This window comes from Mesoplodon bidens, assembly GCF_964165515.1.
Source record: "Mesoplodon bidens genome assembly, chromosome: 12".
NCBI classification, from domain to species: domain Eukaryota; kingdom Metazoa; phylum Chordata; class Mammalia; order Artiodactyla; family Ziphiidae; genus Mesoplodon; species Mesoplodon bidens.
This window is the reverse complement of record NC_138168.1, coordinates 2213258-2225629: the sequence shown is the minus strand read 5'-3', so window position 1 is coordinate 2225629 and position 12372 is coordinate 2213258. Positions and strand designations below refer to the sequence as shown.

Genomic DNA, 12372 nt, shown 5'->3' with positions numbered 1-12372 from the left:
GTGGTAGGCAGCATAATGGCTCCTAAAAATGCCCTCACCCTAATCCCTGGAACCTATTAATATGTTAACTTACATGGTGAAGAGGACTTTGCAGATATGACTGAAGTTATAGACCTTAAGATAGAAAGATTATCCTGAATTAACTCATGGAACAAATCTAATTCCATGAGTCCTTAAAAGCAGAAAACCATTCCCAACTTTAGAAAGCGAAAGAGAGAGATGTCCTAATAGAACCAGAATCAGAGTGATGCAACATTTTGGGTTTTGTAGGTGGAGAAAGGGGACTCTGAGTCAAGGACTACAAGTGACCGCTGGAAGCAGATAAAGTCCAGGGAACAGAAACACCCCTAAGAGCCTCCAGAAAAGAATGTAGCTCTGCCAACACTTTTTTTTTTCTTTTTTAAACATCTATATTGGAGTATAATTGGTTTACAATGGTGTGTTAGTTTCTGCTTCATAACAAAATGAATCAGCTATACATATACATATATCCCCACATCCTGTCCCTCTTGCGTCTCCCTACCACCCTCCCTTCCCTATCCCAACCCTCTAGGTGGACACAAAGCACAGAGCAGATCTCCCTGTGCTTTGTGGCTACTTCCCACTAGCTATCTATTTTACATTTGGTAGTGTATATATGTCCATGCCACTCTCTCACTTCATCGCAGATTACCCTTCCCCCTCCCTGTGTCCTCAAGTCCACTCTCTATGGCTGCATCTTTATTCCTGCCCTGCCCCTAGGTTCTTCATAACCATTTTTTTATATTCCATATATATGTGTTAGCATATGGTATTTGTTTTTCCCTTTCTGACTTACTTCACTCTGTATGACACTCTCTAGGTCAACCCACCTCACTACAAATAACTCAATTTCATTTCTTTTTATGGCTGAGTAATATTCCATTGTATATATGGGCCACATTTTTTTTTTTTTCAGTACGTGGGCTTCTCACTGTTGCGGCCTCTCCCGTTGCGGAGCACAGGCTCCGAACGTGCCGGCTCAGCAGCCATGGATTATGGGCCCAGCCACTCCGCAGCATGTGGGATCTTCCTGGAGCGGGGCAGGACCCCTGTCCCCTGCATTAGCAGGCAGACTCCCAACCACTGCGCCACCAGGGAATCCATGTGCCACATCTTTATCCATTCTTCTGTCGATCCTGCCAACACTTTTACTTTACTCAATTGAGACCAATGTCAGACTTGTAAGGTAATAAATTTACCTTGTTTTGAGTCACTAAATTTTGGGTAATTTGTATGAAAGCAATAAAAAAACAAATACAGAGGTTCTACAAGAGCCAGGCTCTATATTTATACTTAAGTATTTCTGAAATGAATTTAACATTGTGATTGACAGCAACAGCAGCAGCTTCCAAGGGATCCCACCACACACCTGAGGCAAAAGCAGCATATTACAAAGCAGTGACGGCAGCAGGTCACTGCCCCACACTTGGAGTAGAGGGGCACTTGATCTACTGTAGCAGCAGCATAGCCTGAATGGGAACCCATCCTCCTGTGGCCCTAGTCCCATCAACATTAGTCTAGTCTGCTAGCATCTGCTGAGCCAACAGGCCCCACATATACAAACCGTCCAACTCAGCAGTATTAAGTGAGCCAGGCTCAGGGTTTCCTGAAACTCATATCCAATGGCACTGGAAAGACCAGATATCACCTACACTTATGAAAACATAAGAAAACAGAAACAGAACACTGGGAACTTCAGAAAGAAAAGGGGAACAATGGAATGGGTGAAAACAAATGGGGTAAATAGAAGAGACTATCATTAGCCTCGTGAGTTTCTTAAATACTATATGATGGTCAAAGCAAAAATTATGACATCATGTGATGTGGTTCTCAATGTAGAGAAAGGAAATACTACAGAAAATCATACTTTAAAACTGGGGAATATTAAGAGACCTAAATGGAAGTAAAATTTTGAAACTTCACTTGAAGTAATAAAACACTGATTCCAGTAGACTATGATAAGTTACATATGTATACTGTAATGCCAAAAGCAACCACTAAGAAAACTATACAAACAGTATACACAAATGATTATAAATAAATTAAATTAAAATGGGCTTATTAAAAAATGTTTAAGTAACCCACAAGAAGGCAAAATAAGAGAAAAACAAGATTGAGAAACTAAGATAAAAGACAAAACAAAAAATAAAATGGTAGACCTAATCTTTAACATAGCAATAATTACATTAACTGTAAATGATCTAAATAACCAAGTCAAAGACAGAGATTGGAAGAGTAGATTAAAAAATCACAAGCATGATCCAACTATATACTGTCTATAAAAAGCTTACTTTAAACATCATGATATAGGTAGTTCAGAGTAAAAGGATGAAAATGATATATCATGTGAACGTTAATCAGAAAAAGCAGGAATGGCTAAATTAATATCAGATAAAGTAGATTTCAGAGCAAAGGAAATTATTAGGGGTAAACAGGGTCATTACATAAAGATAACAGGAATAATGCACCTAGATGACCTAGTGATACTAAATGTGTGTGCACCAAACAACAGAACTTTAAAATACATGAAGCAAACACTGAAAAAGGTAGTAAAAGGGGAAAATTTTAAATCCGCAATTATTATTTGAGACTTCAACACAGCAATTTATAGAACTACCAGACAGAAAAATCAGCAAGGATATGGAAGAACTGAAAACATCATCAATCAACAGGACATAACTGACATTTAAAGAACACAGTCAATAAGAGCGGAATACATATTCAAGTGTCCGTGGAACATTCACTCATATACCATATACTGGGCGATAAAAAAACATTAGCAGATTAAAAAGAATTAAAATCATACAGAGTATGTTCTCTAGCCATAATGGAATCAGACTAGAAATCAATAACAGAAAGAGAACAGGAGAATCTTCAATCACATGAAAACTAAACATCACAATTCCAAATAACTCATGGGTAAAAAAGACGGCATCGAGGAAAAATATTTTAATGCATAGAATAAAAGAAAATGGAGATATAACAGATCAAAGTTTGTGGAATGAAGTGAAAGTTATGCTAAAAGGGAAGTTTATAGAACTAAATTGGGAAAGAAAATATTTCAAAGCAATAATCTAATTTTCTATATTACAATAGTAAAAAAGGAATAGGAAAAAACCCTAAACAAGCAGAAAGAAGGAAATAATGAAGATGTAACAGAAGTCCATGAAACTGAAAACAGGAAAATGGGGGGGGGGAATCAATGAAACAAAAGGCTGGTTCTTGGAAATAAACAATTTAATCAATAAAGATCTAGCAAGACTGATAAAGGTAAAAAGAGAGATGGCACAAATCACAGCTATCAGAAATGCAACCAGGGATACCATGACATATCCTGCAGGTTAATAAGGGACAAGTTATTATGAACAAGTCTACACTATAAATTCAAAAATGTAGATGAAATGGGCCAATGCTTCTACACACAAAACTACCAAAACTCAGCCAAAATGAAATAGATAATCTCAATTTTCCTGTAACCATTAGAAACACTGATTTTTCATTTAAAAACTCCCATAAGAAATATTCAGGCTTAGATGTTTCACTTTTACCCAAGACTTAAAGAATTAAAACCAATTTTACATGATTTGATAAGAAATAGAAGTAGAGGGAACAGTTCCTAATTAATTTTATGAAGCCAGTATTACCTTGATACCAAAACCACACAGGAATAGTATAGAAAGAAGAAAACTACAGACCAATATGTTTTATGAAATTGCCTGTAAAAATCCTCAGCCAGATATTAGCAAATTAAATCCAGAAATATATAAAAAGAATAATATACCATGATAGGTGGTATTTATTCCAGTTATGCAAAATTGGTTAAATATTTGAAAATCAAACAATGTAATCTACCATATCCAATAGATTAAGGGGGAAAAGTCATGTGATCCTATCCATTAATGCAGAGAAACCATTTGACAAAGTCCAATCCCATTCATGATTTGGCACATATATACAATGAAATATTACTCAGCCATAAAAAGAAACGAAATTGAGCTATTTGTAATGAGGTGGATAGACCTAGAGTCTGTCACACAGAGTGAAGTAAGTCAGAAAGAGAAAGACAAATACTGTATGCTAACACATATATATGGAATTTAAGAAAAAACAAATGTCATGAAGAACCTAGGGGTAAAATAGGAATAAAGACACAGACCTACTTGTGAATGGACTTGAGGATATGGGGAGGGGAAAGGGTAAGCTGTGACAAAGCGAGAGAGAGGCATGGACATATATACACTACCAAACATAAGGTAGATAGCTAGTGGGAAGCAGCCACATAGCACAGGGAGATCAGATCGGTGCTTTGTGACCGCCTGGAGGGATAGGAGAGGGAGGGTGGGAGGGAGAGAGACTCAAGAGGGAAGGGATATGGGAACAGATGTATATGTATAACTGATTCACTTTGTTATAAAGCAGAAACTAACACACCATTGTGAAGCAATTATACTCCAATAAAGTTGTAAAAAAATAATAATAAAAAATTTTTAAAAAGAAGAAAAAAAAACTCCAATCAAACTAGGAATAGAAAAGGAACATACTGAAACTCATAAAGAGGATCTACAAACAGCCTATACCGACATTATATTTCACTGTGAAAGACTGAATGCTTTCTCTGTAACATCAGAAACAAGGCACCGATATCTGCTCTCACCACTTTTATTAAATATATTAATGGAGGTTCTACTAAGAAAATAAAGCAAAAATAAATAAATACATAAATTTAAAAGTTAAATTTTTAAAACGTTTATTTAAAAGATAAAAGGACTATTCCTACTACGTTGAATAGGAAGGAATATAGCCTACTGAATGTTGAATAGTAATATATCCTATTATATTGCCTAAGGAAAAGTAAAACTCTCTGTATCTGAAGATGAGATGATAATCTAAATGGAGAAAATACCAAGGAATCCACAAAAAGCTTGAGAAACCATATTAGTTTGTAAATGTTTTAGAGTACAAGATCAACACAATTTTATCAAATTATATATTAATAACAAATGTGTAGAAGCTTAAATAAAAATATGTGATGCCATTTACAACGGACCTAAATAAATACTTAAATATAAGCCCAATAAGACATTTATAGGACCTCTATACTGAAAATTACAAAATGCTGATGAAGAAAAATTTAAAAGTCCCCCCCAAATAGGGAGACATACCTTGTTCATGGATTAGAAAACACAACATAATAAAGATGTCAATTCTCCCCAAGTTAAGAGGCTTAACATAATTACTCTTAAAATGCCCTCAAGGTTTTTGTGGATATAGACAAGCTTATTCTAAGATTTATATGGTAAGAAGAGGCTGAAGAATAGCTAAAACAATTTGTAAAGGAAGATTAAAACGGGAGGAATTAATCTACCCAATTTCAAGATTTTGCAATCTTGATGGAGGGTAGATACACAGATCAATGGAATGGAATAGAGAACCCAGAAATAGACTGACATAAATACATGTAACTTGTTTTTGACAGCAGTGCGAAAGCTATCAAGGAAGAATAGACTTTTCAAAAAATGGTACTGAAACAGTTGGACATCCCTCGACAAAAACAAACAAACAAAAAATGAACCTTAACCTAAACCTCCACACCTTACACAAAAATTAAATCAAAGCGGATCATAAACTTAAATGTAAAAGCAGGACATTTTTAGAAAAAAAATAGGAGAAAATCTTTGGCATCTAGAACTAGGTGAATAATTCTTAGACTTGAGCCGAAAGTATGATCAATAAAAGCAAAAACTGATAAGTTGGATCTCATCAAAATGAGTTAAAAATGCTTCATAGAAGATCATTTTAAGTGGATGAAAACTCAAATTACACAGTGGGAAAACATATTTGAAAATCCAATATGAGACAAATGACTTGTATCTATAATATACAAAGAACTCTCCAAAAAACTTTAAAAAATCCAACTAGAAAATAGGCAGAAGACAGGAACAGACACTTCATGGAAGAGAATATACACATGGCAAAGAAGCACATGAAAAGATGCTCAACATGATTAGCCATTGGGGAAATGCAAATTACAACCATAATGAGATATCAGAGAATAACTAAAATTAAAGTATCGTGACAACATCAAATGCTGGTGAGTACATAGAAAAATTATATCACATCACTGGTGGGAAAATAAAATGGTTTAGCCACTCGGAGAAACAGCTTGACAGTCTCTTTTAATCTTAAAATTAGATTCACCCTACAACGCAGTAATTGTACTCTTGAGCATTTATCCAAAAGAAACAAAAACTTAATTAAGTTCCCACAGAAACTTACACGTCAATGTTCATAGCAGTTTTATTTATAACAGCCAAAAACTGGCAACTACCCAAATGTCTTTCAATGGATGAATGTTGAAACAAATTGTGATAAAATCTTATGACTGAATACTACCGAGCAACAAAAAGGAACAAATTATTAATATATGCAAAAATTGAAATGAACTTCAAGGGAATGATGCCAAGGGAAAAATGTTTTAAAGCCAATCTCCGAATATTAAGTAATTCATGATGATGTTTACACATTATTCTTAAAATAACAAAACTGTGGAGATGGAGAACAGATTAGAAGTTGCCAAGGGTTAAAGATGGGGGTAGATGGTACAGCGGGGGATCTTTGTGAGGTTTTTGTGGTCCCAGTACAAATAATACAGCAATCTTGGTTTTAATCCCTAAAGATGTTTAAAAGTAATTTCTAATAAGAGGTGTCCAGATATTTAGCAATGGCAGCAGATTAGAGGTATAGGTCCCCAACATGACAACTTCAAAACAGATGGTACTAATTCAATGCATATGTTAATTTTAAAAAGACCAGTCACAATACTTAAATGGTATATATCTTAACGATATTATTCTAAGGATCCAGCTATACCAGATGGACTAGCAGGATTTTCTGTACATTCAATCTTATTTAAGACAGTAAATCTTATAATAAGGCAGTTAAAAAAAGAAAAAGAAAAAAAAGAAACCAACTACAGTTGGATATTCTCATAGGAAGATGAGGTGAAAATATGTAGCTGCGGTTCAAAAGCTTAAGCAGTGGCACCTAAATTTGGCTGCACATTAGAATCATCTGAAGCACTTTTTAAAAACCCTCACACCAACAGTTGGGCATCCTAAACCAATAAAATCATTTTAAATCTCCTCAGACGATGCCAATGTCTAGCCAGAACTGAGAACCAGCGGCATAAGCAGAAGGGGATGTTTCTACAAAGATTTCTTAACAATAAGTCCTTTCACCCAATCAGATTTACCCCCCGGCCGCAACTGGGTAAAGAAGGCTAGATGCTGTCCACACTTGCTTAGCTTTAATTAGCACTTGTGACTTGCCCAAAACCTAGATCATGTTTCCCCTAAATTTCATGTTATTCCCTAAGTTTTTCAAATCCAGGGCTAAGGGGTTTGCCAGGATGAGATTTTAAGTGCTCACACAGGGGAAGTCCCTGGCAAACCAGGACAGAGGTCACTCTACATTGAAATGTAAGCATCCTAAATAACCCTGCCACTGCTCCCAGATACTAGTCTGTGCCAACCAGTGGAGAAAAGGCATTCTCCATTACTACCACGGCAAATGCTGCTGTACTTGCCTTGGCTACTCCCTATCTTTTCCAGGCGCCACTCCCCTTAACCTGCTGGTGGACGCTTTGGCTAGCTGACAATGCAGATATTTTCAAACTTTAAGGTGAATAAAAATCATCTGGAGGGCCTGTTATAACAGAGATCACTGAGCCCCACCAGAGTTGCTGATTCCATAGGGCTGGGACAGAGCCCTAAAACTTGAATATATGACATATTATCAGGGGAAGCTGGTAAAGCTGGTCAGGTTGTTACTGAATGCAGGTTCGTGTGTCTAAAGCACAGTGAGGCCAAACAAACCTAAAGGTTGGAGTCTGGAGCAGAGAAAGGTTTATTGCGGGATCGAGCAAGGAGAGGGGTGGCCCGTGTTCCAAAACACCCTGAAATCTCCAAAGGATTTCAGCAAAGCATTTTTAAAGGTCATGTGAGGGAGGGACGTCCCAGGGAATGTGATCATCTCATGCACAATCCTCTGATTGGTTGATGTTGAGGCCACAGGACAGGCAACATTATCCATCCTTAGGTGCCAGAAGGTCTGGGGGCTACGTGCTCATGATCATCAAGGAGTTCATTTCTTCCATTGGCTGGTGGTTTTTAGCATCTGAAAACTCCAGAAATATGCCTGAGATACTATTATCTGAGTACTTCAGAGAGGAACTACAGCAGAGGCTATGGGGGATGGGTCTGTCCTAGGAAGGCCCCATAGGGTACTGCTCGGTTACAAGGTGACCATACTTTGAGAACCACTGCTCTAGTGGCTTGGAATGTTAAGAAAGTAATGGAAGAATCCCTACCCAGATCTAGCTTCTAGTATCGCCAGCTATTTTGGTGGGGGGAAGGGTAAGTTTTGTCCTTGCTTGGACTTCTTGTTCACTTGTATCAAAGCCTATTTGAGGCAGTGTGCTTGGCAGTCCTGCAGATCTGCCTTTTGCTTCAACAGTGTTTGGAATGAACAGACCCAGGGACGCTCCTTGCTCCAGCCCCCGACAACCGTCCAGCCTTTCTTCCTGTCGCAACCTTTGGAATCAGCCACTCAGCTATCCTCAGCCTCCAGGACAGGCCAACACCGTTTTTTGAGCTTAGCTCCTTATCACTGATCAACCACGAGTTCCCAGGTTCGTCAGAATTATTCCATCGAGGTGGAGGCCGCCGTCCACCGCCTGTTAACATGCATCTGTGGACACTTACCTCTCTCTGAGCTTCTATTTCGACAGCAACAATGGGACTCTGGACAGTGGGGGCCACATTTTTCGCCACCTGGCTAAGGAGAAGTGTGAGGGCGCCCAACGTCTCTTGAAAATGCAAAACCAGTGCTGCGGCCGCGCCCTCTTCCAGGATGCGCGGAAGCCTTCTCAAGATGAGTGGGGTAAAACCCAGGACACTGTGGAAGCCGCCATTCTTAGGGAGAAGAACCTGAACCAGGCACTATCGGATCTGCACACCCTGGGTCCTGCCCGCGCAGACTCCCACCTCTGTGACTTCCTGGAGAGCCGCTTCCTGGAGGAGCAGCTGAAACTCATCAAGAAGATGGGCAACCACCTGACCAACCTCCGCAGGCTGGCTGGTCCGCAGGCTGTGCTGGGCGAGTATCTCTTCAAAAGGCTCACCCTCGAGCCAAACAGGAGTCTCTGAAGTCCAGCGGCCGCTGAGGAGCCCCTCTGGCGTCAAAGCTTCTGCCTGAAGCCCCGCTATGCAGCCACTAGGCAGCTTTGTAACCGCCCTGGAGCCCTCTCCCAAGCCTTGGACCAAATGGAAACAATAATGCTTTTTTTTTTTTTTTTGCGTTACGCGGGCCTCTCACTGCTGTGGCCTCTCCCCCCGTGGAGCGCAGGCTCCGGACGCACAGGCCCAGCGGCCATGGCTCACGGGCCCAGCCGCTCCGCGGCATGTGGGATCCTCCCGGACCGGGGCACGACCCCGCGTCCCCTGCATCGGCAGGCGGACTCCCAACCACCGCGCCACCAGGGAAGCCCCAACAATAATGCTTTTTGCAGAAGAAAAAAAGAAGCCTATTTGAAACACAAACAGAATAAAGAGAAAAAAAGAAATATATATATATATATATATATATATATATATATATATATATATATATATATATATATTCATGTTCTTTTTAACATATGAATTGCCCCACTTTATCTGTGTGTAATAAGTTTGTTCCCGTTATTGGGCTAGTCCTCAAGCTTTGCTGCTCGTATTAATTACCTAAAGAGCTTTGAAGAAGAACATTGGTGTCTGGGTCCCAGACCCAGAGATTTTGATTCAGTAGGTCTAGGGAGGAGCCTGGGCACGTGGAGGTCTCAGAGTGCCCCTGGTGATTCTAATGTGCAGCAAATTTGTGAACCACCTTTTGGCTTCAATCCAGCTAGTGATCAGATATTAAAATTAAGACACATGGGCTACTGCGTGAGCTCTGTTGCTAGGTGTATTCCATTTTCTTCCTCCTGGAAGATTCGTGCCAGGGAAAATGATTGATAGTTGTGTTACTTCTCTGAAGTGGATAGAAATTTCCAGTTAGCGTGAACAGGGGAGGATGAATGGGTGAATGCAATAAGGTGTATCATTTACGTATGGCCCTATGTGTATGGCTAGAAGCTTTTGCAACTGACGTCTGCCCTACTTTTCATGCTAATGGTAATGTTTGTCCTCCTAATGCAGCTGTAAACTTTATAAGCCCATAGGTAGACAGCATCACAAAATATTTACCCCTCCCCACTGGCCCACTCTCAAGCTTCACGCCCCTTCCCCAATACACAAATGTACATCAATGCGCTTGAGACCAATATCAACATACTGACCTTCAATTCTTCTACTTTGCAGCTTCCCTCTTATCAGGAGATGTCAGCATTTAGTGCAAGGACAAATGCTTGCCTCTTGGTGAGTAATATAGACAATGCCTCCAAGAGACAAATAGCCCTTACGGAGGGGGAAAAAGTCTTTCAAAATGGTTGATGCCCAGCGGAGGCATTTCCAGTCATCTCAGCTTAGAGGTCAAATATCCAATATTAAAAAGGTTAAAAAGAAGAAGAAGAAAGCAAGGAAGAAAAGAATGAAACAATTTTCTTATCTCATAGTAATAAGGCAGTTTTCCATAAAAAAAAGGCTTAAGCCTTAAATTCTCTTTCCTAATCAAAATGTGCTTTTCCATCTTTAGACTATTCCTCTTATATCCTGTATTATTAATGATGTTTAATTCTTGAAATAGCACATGGATGAAAACAGAAGCTAACCTCTTGTCCACTATGAATGAAATCTTCTTTTCCTAGGACCCGTCTACAATGTACAATTTGGGGTTTGCCAACATAATTATTTTCTTTGAAATAAGGTACAGCATTTTGCCTTTTCAATATATAGTTATACAATATATTGTTAACACAACATAGTTAATATAGTCAATATAGTCAATACAACTAGAACACACATGATATGATGCCACTTTGGTGATTTTCTTCATCCATGTAATTCTGAAATTTGACAGTATAGTTTTCATATTCTAATGAGCTGAGTATTACCTTTGCAAGGATAGAAAAATAAAATAAATTCATAATATTCTTGTGTGGTTTGCCCTTGGGGTGGATTACCATAATGGGGGGATATTTGAGCCTTTCCCCAAGTCATTAAAAATCCTCCAGCGAGCAGCCCCTTGTCCTCTCCAGGGAGTGGGGAGAAAGGATCTTTAATCATAAAAATCCTGGGGGGACAAATATCGGAAATAAGACATCTGCTTCTGTGCCTTGTTGTTTTGCAGAATAGCAATGATTGCCTTAGCAGCTTCTATTGCCATATGTGTACAATAAGTAAATGAACATAATATTGAATGAACGCATAAAAGAAGGATAAACCCACCAGCTTAAACCCACTCTCTCACCTGCTGTGCCCCGAAACATGAAAGAAAGAATCACGGCATCATAAGGATTAATAAAATAACAGTCTCTGTTAACAATATTGACAGGAGGTATAAGGATAATTTGTCTGATGTGGGACCAACAGCTTAATTGCTTAATTCTTTTCTTTTAAGGGCAATTCTTTCATTTATTGTTTAAAGATTGCAAGACAACATCTATATTTTTTAGCATAATTTAAATGTTTTACTTTTTTGATAAAGCAGAGTATAATAGCAAAAACAATTAGTTTCCAGTAATATCTATATCTCTATTCAGAATTAAGTCTTCCACAGACATGTAACCTGGAAACAAAAGCCTGTTACAATAAGCAAAGCTTCAACGGAGTGGCTACTTTTCGGGCCAGGGAAAGGTTCATCCCTAAAGGAGGATGATGTGTTATGTAAAATGGCTGCAAGGTCACAGCCTTGAGGGCATTGGAAGTCTATTATCCTATTCCACATTAAGTAGTTTGGTGAAACTCAAACGTCCGTTCATCTGCAACCAAGCTGGCAACCTTTAACTGATATTTCAAGCAGGTAAGAAAGAAATTAAAAGAAACCCCTACATTGATGTTCCTTGATTTACACTGTTAATTGGTTCATTAACATGTAATTCTGGCTAAGAATTACATTTGAGACTCCTTGCTCAGATTTGGGTTAACAGTACTAATCTTTAGAAATTCAAGTTCTTATTAATCAATAATTTGTCAGCTAGGATACGTTCAGGCATCAGCTGCAACTACAGAGTAGGTGCACTGCCTCAGCGCTTTGGAAAGACATAATCTACAACACTACTAGCAGACACAACTTCTGTTACTAGACAGCATATGTGCAGTACAGCAAGACAAAAACATATATTCATATGTGCCGCGGACCAGCCGGAGAAAGAGG

General features: G+C 38.7%; 1 long non-coding RNA gene across 2 annotated transcripts in view; it reads left to right on the top strand.

Moving 5' to 3' along the window:
* LOC308626162 overlaps nucleotides 1–9171 on the top strand; it is a 65712-nt gene extending 56541 nt beyond the window's left edge. For both annotated transcript variants that reach the window (XR_014017208.1, XR_014017209.1), the window contains one exon: nucleotides 8536–9171. This is a non-coding gene — a long non-coding RNA (uncharacterized lncRNA). The remainder of the gene's footprint in view (nucleotides 1–8535) is intronic.
* Nucleotides 9172–12372: the final 3201 nt, after the last annotated feature.